The sequence below is a fragment of the Bos javanicus genome, chromosome 6 (genome assembly GCF_032452875.1).
Source record: "Bos javanicus breed banteng chromosome 6, ARS-OSU_banteng_1.0, whole genome shotgun sequence".
Classification (NCBI taxonomy): Eukaryota; Metazoa; Chordata; class Mammalia; order Artiodactyla; family Bovidae; genus Bos; species Bos javanicus.
The window spans coordinates 20,129,514-20,145,368 of record NC_083873.1 but is presented as its reverse complement, the minus strand read 5'-3'; the positions used below and the strand labels follow the sequence as shown (position 1 = coordinate 20,145,368).

The 15,855-nt window shown below is 37.2% G+C and overlaps 1 protein-coding gene and 1 pseudogene across 4 annotated transcripts in view; one reads left to right on the top strand and one right to left on the bottom strand.

The window, feature by feature from the left end:
- Positions 1-15,855, bottom strand: part of PPA2 (inorganic pyrophosphatase 2) — a 97,852-nt gene that overhangs the window by 28,627 nt on the left and 53,370 nt on the right. The gene's annotated exons all lie outside the window — the stretch shown is intronic.
- LOC133249296 (small ubiquitin-related modifier 2-like) lies at positions 881-1,831 on the top strand (annotated as a pseudogene).

The following is a 15,855-nucleotide window of genomic DNA, read 5'->3' as shown; positions in this document are numbered from 1 at the left end:
AGATACCATGTTAGGTATAGGGGATAAGTTGGTGAAGGCAACAACTCTTTTCCTTAAGGAGATCAAAGTTTTAATTAAAAGCAAAACCAAAAATGCACAGGCAGATAAACAGCAAATTGCATTAAAGTGAGATATACTTAGGACAGCTGTCATTCTGAAGACAATGCGGGGTTTAGAGTAGGAAGAGTTACAACATCAGGATCTGTACTGCGTATGTACTAAGCTAAAGGACACTGAAGGTAGACTGGGGAGGGCATGCCCATAATAGAAAACACGGCAGCTGCATGAGAGGGTTGCATGGACTCCTACATCAAATATTTAGGAAGTTTCTCATTATACATCAGACACTGTTGTAAGCCACGAAACAGAACAGTAATCAGAAACAAGTCCCTGCCCACAAGAGTACACAGAAGTAAGAGATGAGACACAAATACAAAATTTAAGGGGTGAAAAGTCTGATAAAGAAAAATAAATCAGAGTAAGAAAGACAGAGAATGTGGTCAGGGCAATTTTAAATAGAATGATACATGAATGGTTCAGAGTTTTTCATTTCAAATTAATAATGGTTTATAGGGTTTATCTTCAAGTTCTAATACCATGTAAACACCTTAACCATTCCATTTTGAGGACATTCATTTAAATATTAATATAATTGGAAATATTACTGCATTAGTAATAGACCTCCTCCCGCAAAAGAGGCCCCCAAGAAATGTATCATTTCCAAAGGTATCAGTTCAAAAAGCCTGAGAGGCATAAGCCCTCTCCCTCCTCCAGTGCTGCCGCCTCCTTCTGCAGTTCCTAGTGCTGCTTGTGTGCTTATTCTGTGCGGACCTGGTACCTCTCCTGTGAGGCTGGGCTGAGGATGCTCCCGGTGCTTGCCATGGCAGACGAAAAACCCCAAGCATGAGTCAAGACTGAGAACAACGATCATATTAATTTGAAATTGGTGGGGCAGGTTGGTTCTGTGGTGTAGTTTAAAATTAAGAGGCATACACCACTTAGTAAACTAATGAAAGCCTATTGTGAACAACAGGGTTTGTCAAGGAGACAGATCAGATCTCAATTTGATGCGCATCCAATCAAGGAGACAGACACACCTGCACAGTTGGAAGATGCAGATACCATTAATGTATTTCAGCAGCAGACAGGAGGTGTCAACTAAAAAGGGAACTTTAAATTTTACTCCTGGTAGCTCAGCTGGTAAAGAATCCGCCTGCAATGCAAGAGACCCCGGTTCTATTCCTGGGTCAGGAAGATCCTCTAGAGAAGGGATAGACTACCCACTCCAGTATTCATGGGCTTCCCTGGTGGTTCAGCTGGTAAAGAATTCTGCCTGCAGTGTGGGAGACCTGGGTTCGATCCCTGGGTTGGGAATATCTCCTGGAGAAGGGAAAGGCAACCCACTCCAGTATTCGTGCCTGGAGAATTCCATGGACTGTGTAGCCCATGGGTTCACAAAGAGTCAGACAGGACTGAGCAAGTGACTTTCATTTTCACACTTCACTTCAGAATTCCGTTCCTCCAGATCAAGAAGACATTTTCAACTAGAAAACTATAATTTGGTTCCACCACATTCTGACTACTACAATATAGTTTCTCTATTCTTTCATTTTCCCCTTCCCCATTCCTTTATTGTACATGAAGCAACTGGTGTATGTGCACAGCAAGCATATTGCACTGAATGGCCAATGGTATGTTTTGATTGACATCAAAGGTAGATGGGATGGGGGAAAAAACCAATTCTTAGAAAATACCCCTTTTTCTCCATTAGTGGCATGCTCATCAGCTCTTATCTTTATATTCCACTAATTTATTTTGCTCTGTTTAACAAAAAAAGAACAGCATAAAAATTCTTGCATATCTTAGGAAAAAAAGTATGAGAAATATCTAGATAAAACTGGAAGTCTTTACCTCCAGTAGACTGTGGCTTAACAGAAATTTAGCATAGTCCTTTATTCACAATATGTTATGGCAAATGACACACTAATAGCACTTGAAAAATTAGAAAGCTATAAATAAACCAGGAGATGACACCATGCATAGGGATAATTTAACGATCACTCAGTTTCAGATCTGCTCATCCAAGCCTTGTGGGAATCCCCACTCACTAGGCATGACGGGAAAAGGTATGAGTTGAACAGACAGAAATTATCCTTTTCCTTTTTATGCTTGCCCGTGCCTTTATGTAAAAATTGAGCAAGAGTGACATGTCTCTAAAGGCCAGGTGTTTCACATAAGTGAAATAAGTGTAGTAAGGCAGAAACCATAGGAATGGCAGAGACTATGGCAAACGACTGAGTATGCTGCCTAAAGGCACTCACATTTAAAATTTTAAAATATGCCAATGGGCCACATTATCGAAAATAATAATTCTGGAGCAAACTGCAGAAATGCTACAACTAACTAAGAGGAAAAAGAATCCCTTGAAACTGAACACAGACTACACCAGCTCTATTAATCAGAATGAGTACATATTAATTGACAGAAGATGTTTAAAACAGTGAATTCCAAAGATTAAGATCACATTATTTTAGCACTGTACACTGTATACCAGGTCACAGAGCTCTTTGTTACGGCCCCAATAGCACATTCAATAGATTTCGCCTAATTAAATTCTGATTTTTTCCCTTTATCTTGCAAAAAAGTTCCTGCCAAAGTGAGTTTGTACTGACCATTTTCCTACATTCTATCTCTATTTTTGCAAAAAACAAAAAAACCTCTGTAAATTAACTGAACTCCTCCAAATCACTGTTTTCTTACTGGCAGGAAAAAAATATCTTTTAGACTATGGAAGGTGAGCAACCAGAAATGCACTTTAATCAATGTCCAAAATGAATAATTTTCTATTACTTACTCTTGTCTGGAGAATCCCACGGACAAAGGAGCCTGGTGGGCTACAGTACATGGGGTCGCAAAGAGCCAGACATGACTGAGCGACTGACATACACACACACACACACACACACACACACGTCTGATTTATGGTATCATTATACCTTGCCCAATCTGCCACTTTTTGTCCCACTGCATAAACCTTTTTTTTAATAACTGCTTTTTAACACACTGACTTCAAATAAGAAAGGAAAAGCTAAGTTATTTAGTATGCACCTCAGTTTGCAAGGTTTTCCCTTCAGAAGTTATAAAGGGGATCTGTTAAGAAATGACATCAATAACAAAAAACCTGAACATTTAATAATGCCAATAAGAAGTAGAACTCTCAAAATATAAGTCAAACTTTTCCATTCTCAATTAATTATACCCTGGATCAAAAACAGCTGCATTTTCAAAAAAACCAAAACATTTAAAATAAGTAATTTAAATATTTTAAAATCTCAATAGCAAATGCTTCCAGCCAAGACTTTACATACAATACTAAATCAGTTCAATGAATTACTCTTCCAAAAATATGAAAAATTCCACCTAAGACTATAAACTGATTTACAGTTCTTTAAAGATTTTTATATAAATAACCTCATTTGTTCCTCATAAAACTCCTGAGAGTTGTGAAGAGTAAGTAAATTTGTATTAAATGTAAGAAACTACAGCTAAGAAAATGTAAAATTTGGGTAAAATGCTTTCAACTCATTCATGGTAGAACTAGTATTATACAAATACAAGTCTTCTAATTCCATGAATCCTAGCTTTTCTTCTATATTGCACATTAATAATATGTCACAGGTTTATTTATATTATTTTTAAGTATAGATGTATTTTTATTTTGGTTTTATTATGGTAAAATATCCATAACATAAAATTTACCATTTTTAAGTGTTTGTTTCAGTGGCATTAAGTACATCCACAGTGTTGCACAACCATCTATTAGCCATTTTCATAAATTTTTAAAATATATGTTCATTGTAAGAAAAGCAGCAATTCTCTGGTGGTCATCTACTTCCACTCTTGGAATTAATTTTATATGAAAGTTTCTACTATAAATAATTATATAATTTATTTTCAAGATGAACTAATCCAAAAATAAAAAAATACTCTAGAAGTGCTCCTTTATATAATCAAGCTAAGCTTATTTCGGTTCTCTTTTTAACTACAAATCAAACTCTTTTAATTGAGATCTACTCAATCAATTCCCTGGACGATTAACAAAGACTCTCTACTTCTGTAGCATATTCTGCCTGATGTTGCCAGTAGTCAGTCTGCTGAGTCTAGCAGACAACCCTAGAATGAGGCCTGCACTTTGCTCCCACGAGTTAAATTTTAGCTTTGCCAAGCATCAGGTGTATTTATTTCCAAATATTTATGCCAACGATGTCTAGTGTTATAATTATGAAATTTAATAAAATGTTATATAAGTCAGTGACTTTATCAGTACAAAAATGAGATTTTGTTTCTATAAAATTACTGTGAATGTTTTTGAAGGAAATCAATAAGAGAGACTGTTAAAAAACATCTGCTGTCAAAATAGGCCTGGGTAAGTTAAAGATGAAACAAAGACGCAAAAATCTACAATTATGTGTCAGTCACTCTGCAAATGAGGTGGGGAGAGGATTTTAGATATGAGAGGTCAAGGACAGCTTCTAACAAAAAGTATTTTAGTAAATTCTTAGATGAAGTGTGGGAGTGACTCATTCAAACATCCAGAAAAGGAGTCCTGGGAGGAAGACTAGGTACCAATATTCTAAGGTATGAGTGTGCACTGAATGCTTGAGGAAGACGGTAAGAAAGCCCGGATTTAGAGCAGAGTTGAGAGTGTCAGGAGATGAGATTAAAGAAGCAGTAACGTAGGACTTCAGGGGTCACACTACGGACCTGACTTTGGGATGAGACACCGTACAGGATTCTGGGCAGAGGAGTATGTGTTTTCAGGAAGAATTCTAATTGTCTTTTAGGGAAAAGACTGTGCAGAGGAAGAAGGGGAAGCAGGAAATCCAACATGAGGCTACTGAGTGTACATGCAGGTGAAATATGAGGAGGGAGGGCTTTGATAATTGTAACTGTAGGAAGGTGATGACAAATGGTTAGTTTTGGATTAATTTTAGAAAGCAGAACTGAGATGAATCACTAATGAAATAAAAAACAAAAAATAACAAAACCCAGTAAAAATCAGAAGTAAAGTGAAGTGAAGTCGCTTAGTCGTGTTTGACTCTTTGCGACCCCATGGACAGTAGACTACCAGGCTCCGCCGTCCATGGGATTTTCCAGGCAAGAATACTGAAATGGGCTGCCACTTCCTTCTCCAGGGGATCTTTCCAACCCAGGGATCAAACCCAGGTCTCCTGCATTGCAGACAGACGCTTTACCATCTGAGCCACCAGGGAAGCCCCCAAAATCAGACTTACATAATATTTAAAGAATCAAAGAGCTAAAATGGACTAGTCTGTAACATTAAGTAGCAATTCAAATTATAATACAGCTAAAAGCAGGCACCTAAATAGGTATTACCCTGTTTTTAAAAATTTTCGTAATAGGTGTCTTAAGTTCTGACAAATAGTGTACAGCCATGATTTACGCTATAAACGAGCTGTTTCCAAATTTCAAAGTTTACTTAACAAAGATTATATGGAATCTCCCTAATGGAATTTTTATTTTAAAACTAAAAATATATGATTAAACCACCCTTACGGCAGAAAATGAAGAAGAACTAAAAAGACTCTTGATGAAAATGAAAGAGGAGAGTGAAAAAGTTGGCTTAAAGCTCAACATTCAGAAAACTAAGATTATGGCATCTGGTCCCATCACTTAATGGGAAATACATGGGGAAACAGTGGAAACAATGTCAGACTTTATTTTTTTGGGCTCCAAAATCACTGCAGATGATGACTGCAGCCATGAAATTAAAAGACGCTTACTCCTTGGAAGGAAAGTTATGACCAACTTAGATAGCATATTCAAAAGCAGAGACATTACATTGCCAACAAAGGTCCGTCTAGTCAAGGCTATGGTTTTTCCAGTGGCCATGTATGGATGTGAGAGTTGGACTGTGAAGAAAGCTGAGTGCAGAAAAATTGATGCTTTTGAACTGTGATGTTGGAGAAGACTCTTGAGAGTCCCTTGGACTGCAAGGAGATCCAACCAGTCCTTCCTAAAGGAGATCAGTCCTGGGTGTTCATTGGAAGGACTGATGCTAAAGCTGAAACTCCAATACTTTGGCCACCTCATGTGAAGAGTTGACTCATTGGAAAAGACTCTGATCCTGGGAGGGATTGGGGGCGGGAGGAGAAGGGGATGACAGAGGATGAGATGGCTGGATGGCATCACCGACTCGATGGACATGAGTCTGAGTGAACTCTGGGAGTTGGTGATGGACAGGGAGGCCTGGCGTGCTGCGATTCATGGGGTTGCAAAGAGTCAGACATGACTGAGTGACTGAACTGAACTGAATTAAATTAGCCCATTTAAGTTCATTGATCCTAAAATGTCGATGTTCACTCTTGCCATCTCCTGTTTGACCACCTCCAATTTACCTTGATTCACGACCTAGCACTCCAGATTCCTATACAAATTGTTCTTTACAGCATCAGACTTGACTTTCACCAATAGACACATCCACAACTGGGTATGGTTTCCACTTTGGCTCAGGCTCTTCATTCTTTCTGGAGTGATTTCTCTGCTATTCTCCAGTAGCATATTGGATACCTACTGATCTGAGGGTTCATCTTTCAGTGTCCTATCTCTTTGCCTTTTCATACTGTTCATGGGGTTCTCAAGGCAAGAAGCTGAAGTAGTTTGCCATTCCCTTCTCCACTTAGGGGCTTCCCTTGTGGCTCAGCTGGTAAAGAATCCACGTGCAATACGGGAAACCTGGGTTCAATCCCTGGGTTGGGAAGATCCCCTGGAGAAGGGAAAGGCTACGCATTTCAGTATTCTGGCCCGGAGAATTCCATGGACTGTATAGTCCATGGGGTCGCAAAGAGTCAGATACGACTGAGTGACTTTCACTTTTTCCACTTAGGCATAGACATGAATAATATAAATAAGCACTAAAAATAACATATTCATAAAATTCTTCTATAAACATACTATTTTTCCTTATGGTAAAGACCAGTCCTCAAATGAATTTGTAACTAACTTCTTACTTAATTCGGAGAAGGCAATGGCAACCCACTTCAGTACTCTTGCCTGGAAAATCCCATGGATGGAGGAGCCTGGTAGGCCGCGGTCCATGGGGTCGCTAAGAGTCGGACACAACTGAGCGACTTCACTTTCACTTTTCACTTTCTTGCATTGGAGAAGGAAATGGCAACCCACTCCAGTGTTCTTGCCTGGAGAATCCCAGGGACAGGGGAGCCTGGTCGGCTGCCATCTATGGGGTTACAGAGAGTTGGACATGACTGAAGTGACTTAGCAGCAGCAGCAACTTTCCAAAGCATTTTGCTTTACAAAAAATAGAAACATCTGACAAAGATCAGGCAAAGAATTCATGTTTCAACAAATTCACTCAAGTTAACCCACAGCAAGATAGATAAACTATAAAAAAGGAAAACTCAAAATACTTAAAAACAAAAAAGCACCCTGCTGACTCAATATGGAACAAAAATACCTGTCAGGTAAAAGCAGGATAATCATATGATTTATTGTATGTATTGGAATATCTGCTAGAGTTAATCAAGAGAAAAAGCAGTCAATCCTGAGAGAACCAATACAAACAAGGATTTTAAAGTAGTTATTATGAATATACTCCAGGACTTTCAGGAATATATGAAAGTTCACAATGCATGAACACGTGGAAATCTCAGATGAGGAATAAAAACTATGAAACTTTCAAAAAAAGAAGACAAATGACGGACAGTCGGAAATGAAAAATGATGAATTTCATAGCAGAACTTGGATATGTCAGAAAAATCAGGCAAGTAGAAGACAGAACAATGGAAATTATGCAGTCTGGAGAACAGTAAGCAAGAAAGACCGAAAAGACATGAAGAGAGTTTCAGCGACCTGTGAAACAAAGAGTGGTCTAAATATAATAGATACAAAAATTAACTCAAAATCAATTAAAGATCTGAAACCATAAACTTCTCAGAAGAAAACACAGGCTGCAACCTCACTGACATCAGCCTTAATAATATTTTTGTGGATCTGATTCCAAAGGCGAGGAGCCTAACAAAAGCAGAAATAAACAAATGGGACTACATCAACCTAAACAGCTTTTCTGAGCAGCAAAGGAAACCATTATTAAAATGAAAAGGTAACCTGCTTTTGAATGGGAGAAGATATTTGCTAGTTGTATATCTGATGATGGACTAACATCCAAAATATATCAAGAACTCATTACAATAACAATACAACAACAAAAAACCCCAATTCAAAAATGGGCAGAAGATCTAAACAGACATTTTTCCAAAGACATACAGATGGTCAACAGGCATATGGAAAGATGTTCAACATCACTATCAGGGAAGTGCAGGTCAAAGCTACAATGAGACTCCACCTCACAGCTGCTATAATGGCTATTCTCAAAACGACAAGGAGTAACAAATGTTGGGGAGAGTGTAGAGAAAAGGGAGCCATTGTAAACTGCTGGGAGGATTGCAAACTGGTGCAGTCACTATGGAAAACTGTATGGAGACTTCTGAAAAATATGGAGGCCAGGGACATGTGTGGCGAGACGAATATCATCAAATTTGGTTAGGTGATTTCATCTCCTAACTGAACATATATCAGAACCGTCATCAATTATTCTAGTTCCAAGACTGGATTATCTAGCCAGCAATGAAGGATAGATTAACAGAACGGTTTTCAACTAGAAAGAATCCATAAAATCACTCAGGGAGATTTATCAAACTATATATCATGCACACCTCTAACTTCCCACCCACATCCCCATATGGAGAACTGTACCTCCATGAAAAAGATAAAAGAAAATGAAAATGCTGTTTCTCTAGCATTATTTTCACAAACGACAACATGAACTGAGGAAAGCATTATAATCAGATGAGGATTTTTGTCTCTATTTTTAGACAAAAGCCAGTAACTCAAATGTAATGCCATATCTCCTTACATTACTTTAAAAAAATAAAGATAATAGATAATGTGCTTATGTTTGAAGTTCTGCCCAAAGAGAGTAAAAAAGAAAGGAGGAGGAGGAGGAGGAGGAGGATGCTTTCACAGGCCCAAACATGTGCGTGACCGGCCTCTAAACAAAGTCCACAGGAAGCAGAACATATGTTTCTAATGACATTTTATAAACATTCATAAGAAATAATAATTGCCTCCTGTAATACTCACTGTATTTTCCACATCAAAAACAGAGGTTCCAGCTCAGAGAACAGTTTTGTTATACTTACTCGGGATCTCTCAAAGGTTCTCACGTTTTCCACACTGGTCTACATATCTTATCAATGTCTGTACTAAAAATATATACTAACATCATGAAAAAATGGAAATTAATACACTTCAAAATAAGTTAAAACCAATCACAGCATTTCTACATAAAAGACTATCTGTACTGTATCAAGAAACTCTTGGAAAAGACTTGGTAGATTTATTTCCCAAAATATAAATATTCATTGTCATTTCATGAGAAATTTTACATGACCAACAAAATGAAAACCATCCGAGTGCCTTGTATGTAGTAATCCAAATGTTTTTCTAACCTAATTTTAATTGGAAGCACATAATCCAGTGGCTAAAAGCTTAGACTTTGGGTCAGCCAGCCCTTCACTGAAGTTTCAGCTCCACCACTTAAAGCGTCCCTAAAGTTCCTAAAAACGTGCCAATGTCCCCAAGAAATCTATCTCATGATCCTATAAGTGTTTCATTAAGCACTAACTCTGAAGATTATTGATGTCTTACGACAGGCTAAAAATAATGGATTGAAATATTCCTAAAACAACCAAAATTTAGAGAAGAAAAACTCTAGGGACCATTTACTGACTAGAGGATCAACCCCACAACATTAGAGATGAAGAATGCGTCAGGAGGTTATGTGACCTTTCTAAGGTCTGATAACTAATACATACAAGGGAGGGTTTTAGAATTAAGGTCTCCTCTACTCCTCACATCATACGACTATAACTGAAGCCTGAAAAAACACTGGTAGAGGTCAAGGTTCAAAAAAAAAGGCTAAAGATTCCCAGTAATTTAATTCTATTCTTTTTTTTTTTTAACTCTATTCTTAATTACAGTACATTTTACTCAATTTGTTCCTATTCCTCAACCACTTCCTCCCACACTCCATCCCTACCCACCCAGGCCCTATTAAGCAATACCTATTAATGAAATCAAAAGAATGAAGATCAAAAGAGCCATCTTTTTTACTAGGACTTCTAATCATAATTATCCCACTGATGTTTCAATTATTTAAGAGCAAGTGGTCAGCACTCCCAGAACACCAAGGCCACAGATACTTTTATGAGGGGCGATGTGATGCAGTGGTGAAGAGCATGGGCTCTGGAGTGCAACTGGATTCCAGTGGCTCCCATAAGCCTTTAGAGAAGTCACCAACTGACCCCTGCCCCCAACAACCAATTTCTCAGTTTCCTAATTTCAAAAAAAAAAGAGAGAGAGAGGGGACACCAGCACATCTTGACTGAACTTAGGCAAACATTAAGCAGATATTGCAAAGAAGCATTCAGCATAGTTACCAGACATACAGTAGTTGTTCCAGAAGTGTTAGAGCTTTGAGGATGACAATGGTGACATGCCAGCCCCTGTCTGCACCAAGTACATGTGCAGGAAAGCAAATGCAACGCCATCCTTTCAGGTTACAGAGGTTAACATGAATATTTTCCCCTAAGATTACTATGTTGTGCCCTATTTTTTCCCTAAATGACAAGATTAGCTTGTTTTTCAGGAATTAAGCAAATCAAATATCAGTTAATTTGGCTTATTTTTAAAATAATAATTGAAGGGGCACTAGAAGTATTTAGTTAACACATGAAAATTTAAGTCAAATATATTTGGCCTTTAAAGAAAATGAGCTTCCCTGGTGGCTCAGAAGGTAAAGAATCTGCCTGCAATGCAGGAGACCCATTCAATCCCTGGGTTGGGAAGATCCCCAGGAGAAGGAAATGGCAACCCACTCCAGTGTTCTCGCCTGCAGAACTCCATGGACAGAGGAGCCTGGCAGGCTACAGTTCATGGGATCGCAAAGAGTTGGACACAACTGAGTGACTAACACTTTCTTTCTTTGAAAGAAAAGAAAAGAAACTACATAGTTTGACTTTCAAATTTCTTTAAATGTAAGGTGAAATTATACAAATATGAAATAAAGATAAATTTTGATAATTTCAGGACAAGTGTAATGCTGGCCTTTGAAAAAGTCTCAACTGCCTCTTTTAAATAATCCCTTATTACTCATATGATTTATTCATCCCAGAATGTATCTACATTAATATAATTGTGCTGCTTATCAATTTTTGAAAACTTTAACATCATTGCACAGGCAGTATTTATTACAGGACAACAGATAGCAGTTTTCATTTAATACCAAAGAAAATAAATTTTTATTACTCTGCAAGTTGACATAGCCTCCAGGCTTAAAATATCTCCTCATGACATTACTTTACCTGACATGAGGTCCTTAGGCATCATTGGCAGTTCTGAAGAGGTTCAAACATCTGTTTGGTGAGTATATGAACCTTGACATTATAGGAACTGCTTGCTTTAACCAAAGAAATGACATATGCCCTAGGATTGCAATTTCAATCTTCTTAAAAAGCTCTGAACTTGGTTATTTCATAACCAAGAACTATTATCCCTAACAGCCAAGACATTCTCTACTAACAACTTAGCTGCCCTACATAAGGAGTCTTATTAACTCTTACAAATTAAGGTACCATTAGGAGCATTAGGGGCTGGAACCTAATTACAGGGCATTAAACAGTCTTGGTGCTCATCAAGTGTTAATGACCCAGTCAAAGTGCCCAATTTTCTACCAAACAGTATAAGGAATTTGTTTGCAAGTGTTATTTAGACTTTTTTTAGATTTTCAAAGTGGCTACTCCAATTCTGAAGGAGGTCAGCCCTGGGATTTCTTTGGAAGTAATGATGCTAAAGCTGAAATTCCAGTACTTTGGCCACCTCATGCAAAGAGTTGACTCATTGGAAAAGACTCTGATGCTGGGAGGGATTGGGGGCAGGAGGAGAAGGGGACGACAGAGGATGAGATGGCTGGATGGCATCACTGACTCGGTGGATGTGAGTCTGAATGAACTCCGGGAGTTGGTGATGGACAGGGAGGCATGGCGTGCTGCGATTCATGGGGTTGCAAAGAGTCGGACACGACTGAGCAATTGAACTGAACTCCAATTTCAGGAGGCAAAACTTGAAGATTTAAATATTAATGTTAAAATAACAAATATAGCTAGCAACCAGTTTCTAATTGAAATGTGCTTTCTTATGCAACGACACTTTTAGTTCAGTCAAGTCAAAGTTTAAAAACCTATACACATTAAAACAGGATATTACAGTCTACTGAAGTCTGTACATGTTCATTAGGATCAAAGAAGTTATTACCTAACAAATAAAACAACACCAGAACTTCCTTGCAAAAAACATAAATGTGTTCAGATTAATATGGAAAAAAAAGAGAGAGATAAAGTGTACTGTCTATAAATTGTCTTTGTTTTCAAATAAGAAAAAATAGGTACTGACCATGTAAAAAACAGTTTCTTTTCTTAAGGTAGTAGAAATGAATAGCAGGGACTTATTTTTTAAGTAACAATTTCTAAGTAACAATTTTTTTGTTACTTTCTAAGTAACAATTAAAATATACAGGAAATATTAAAAAAATTTCTCTACACATTTCTACATTGCACACATCTTCAGAAAACTACTGATTTTTTTAAAAATTTCCAGATAGTTACCCTTCCTTACATGGTTTTAACCCTTCTTCATATTGAATAAAAATGCCAAGTATAGATGACAATGTTTAAAACTGTTAAAAAATCATACTCCTTTGTGATAGAAATTTCAACTCATATACAGTAACTTATACTTAAGTTTACTACATTAGATAATTTAAGAGTATTTAAGTATAAGTTGACCAACAAAACAAAATAAACTATTTCTGACATGTTTGGACTCTGACATGTATGAGCTCAATTTTCCCAGGCATCTTCTGTAAAAATTTTTGGAAAGGTACACCATTCAAAAAATGAAAATAAAAAGAGAATATGAAAGAATCTAAGAAAGAATAGGACCAATAACCCAGAAAGGCAATGAAAAGAAACCCCATGATGACAGCTATGCAGCAGGCCTGTCCAAGATCAGTCATTCAATAAACAGCATGATAAACGAAGTGAATGACACTCATATAATATTGTAAATGCCATTTGGTAGTTTTCAACTATCAGATTTAAGAGACAAAACATGATAAACATCTATGGTGAAAGAACAGAACCTACACATTATAAATGCTGACACTAGAGAACTCATAGTATAGCTGAGAGAAGCTGGGAGGCAAGGGGCAGAGAAGGAAAGAAGGGTAGAAACCTCAATGTCCTGGTTTTACACTGGGCAGCCACGAGTTACTGTTCAAAATTAATGAAGCAATAAATATAGTTTGAAGTGTAATACCTAGAGCTATTAAGTAACAGAAGAAGAAATGTGGTAACAAAATTGAGAAATGTATAAGATGTTAAATTTCTAATCTTTCAAAGCAGCAACTTGAAAGAAAAGAATCAGAGGTATGAGGCACATTGATTACAGAAGAGAAGCTACCAATCGAGAACTAAAAACATATCGGGAAGGAGATACCAGAAGTAAGACTGGGGGTGGGGGTGGGAAAGGGAACATTACTTTTCATTTTATGTATCTTTTTTATACTTCTGAGCTTTTATTTCTAAATATATGACTATTTTTATAATTAAAAAAAAAAAGTCATCTAAAATCATGTGTTTGTGATTTTAGAAGGAAAGGAACATATAATAAAATGTTTAAAAGTTACCTGGTTTAAGATTAAATACTGTTGATTTATTTTCAAAGATTTACAGTCGATAGAAAATAGCATCAAACTTTTAACATCTATTCGCTAGTATTTATTTAATCATATGAATCCAAACATACATTCTTATGGTGCTACATTTAAACCATGAGTTGTTACAAGAGACATTTCCCCTAATCTCAAAATCATGAAGCTGATTCCTTTATTTCTGAGGTCCCCTCACCCTTGCCAAGGTTCTATTTTTAACCTGTAACATTATATAAAATAAGCCATGTACTTACAATACTTAAACTTCTCCTGAATTATAAGTTATGTATCTTTAGAAGATGAATTATTGTGATACAAGATAGAGCTATTAAATATTGTGATCAAGTCATATAATCTGATTTTGTAAAAATTTCTTCACAAATTTAGGAAGCTTTCAACCCCTGTGTTAGCGAGCATCTCTCAGTTCTCATCCCTTCCGATTCTCCTCTTTAGAGCTGCTAATGAAAACACAGACAACACAGCAGGCTAAGTAGTGAAGAAAAAAGTAAGGTTAGGAATGATCTCTGTCCATTAATATTTGCATTCTAACCTTTAGGAAACTCTAGGAGTAACATACTTATCTTATGTAATTTGGTTTCAAAACTGCTAGTTACAAATACTGTAAAAATTACACAAACATGAACTACTCAGTATAGTATGGTAGATAGATAGCAGACTTTTTTTTTTTTTTTCTAATTTTATTTTATTTTTAAACTTTACATAATTGTATTAGTTTTGCCAAATATCAAAATGAATCCGCCACAGGTATACATATGTTCCCCATCCCGAACCCTCCTCCCTCCTCCCTCCCCATACCCTCCCTCTGGGCCGTCCCAGTGCACCAGCCCCAAGCATCCAGCATCGTGCATCGAACCTGGACTGGCAACTCGTTTCCTACATGATATTTTACATGTTTCATTGCCATTCTCCCAAATTTTCCCACCCTCTCCCTCTCCCACAGAGTCCATAAGACTGTTCTATACATCAGTGTCTCTTTTGCTGTCTCGTACACAGGGTTATTGTTACCATCTTTCTAAATTCCATATATATGCGTTAGTATACTGTATTTATGTTTTTCCTTCTGGCTTACCTCACTCTGTATAATAGGCTCCAGTTTCATCCACCTCATTAGAACTGATTCAAATGTACTCTTTTTAATGGCTGAGTAATACTCCATTGTGTACATGTACCACTGCTTTCTTATCCATTCATCTGCTGATGGACATCTAGGTTGCTTCCATGTCTTGGCTATTATAAACAGTGCTGCGATGAACACTGGGGTACACGTGTCTCTTTCCCTTCTGGTTTCCTCAGTGTGTATGCCCAGCAGTGGGGTTGCTGGATCATAAGGCAGTTCTATTTCCAGTTTTTTAAGGAATCTCCACACTGTTCTCCATAGTGGCTGTACTAGTTTGCATTCCCACCAACAGTGTAAGAGGGTTCCCTTTTCTCCACACCCTCTCCAGCATTTATTATTTGTAGACTTTTGGATTGCAGCCATTCTGACTGGTGTGAAATGGTACCTCATAGTGGTTTTGATTTGCATTTCTCTGATAATGAGTGATGTTGAGCATCTTTTCATGTGTTTGTTAGCCATCTGTATGTCTTCTTTGGAGAAATGTCTATTTAGTTCTTTGGCCCATTTTTTGATTGGGTCGTTTATTTTTCTGGAGTTGAGCTGCAGGAGTTGCTTGTATATTTTTGAGATTAGTTCTTTGTGAGTTGCTTCATTTGCTATTATTTTATCCCATTCTGAAGGCTGTCTTTTCACCTTGCTAATAGTTTCCTTTGATGTGCAGAAGCTTTTAAGGTTAATTAGGTCCCATTTGTTTATTTTTGCTTTTATTTCCAATATTCTGGGAGGTGGGTCATAGAGGATCCTGCTGTGATGTATGTCGGAGAGTGTTTTACCTATGTTCTCCTCTAGGAGTTTTATAGTTTCTGGTCTTATGTTTAGATCTTTAATCCATTTTGAGTTTATTTTTGTG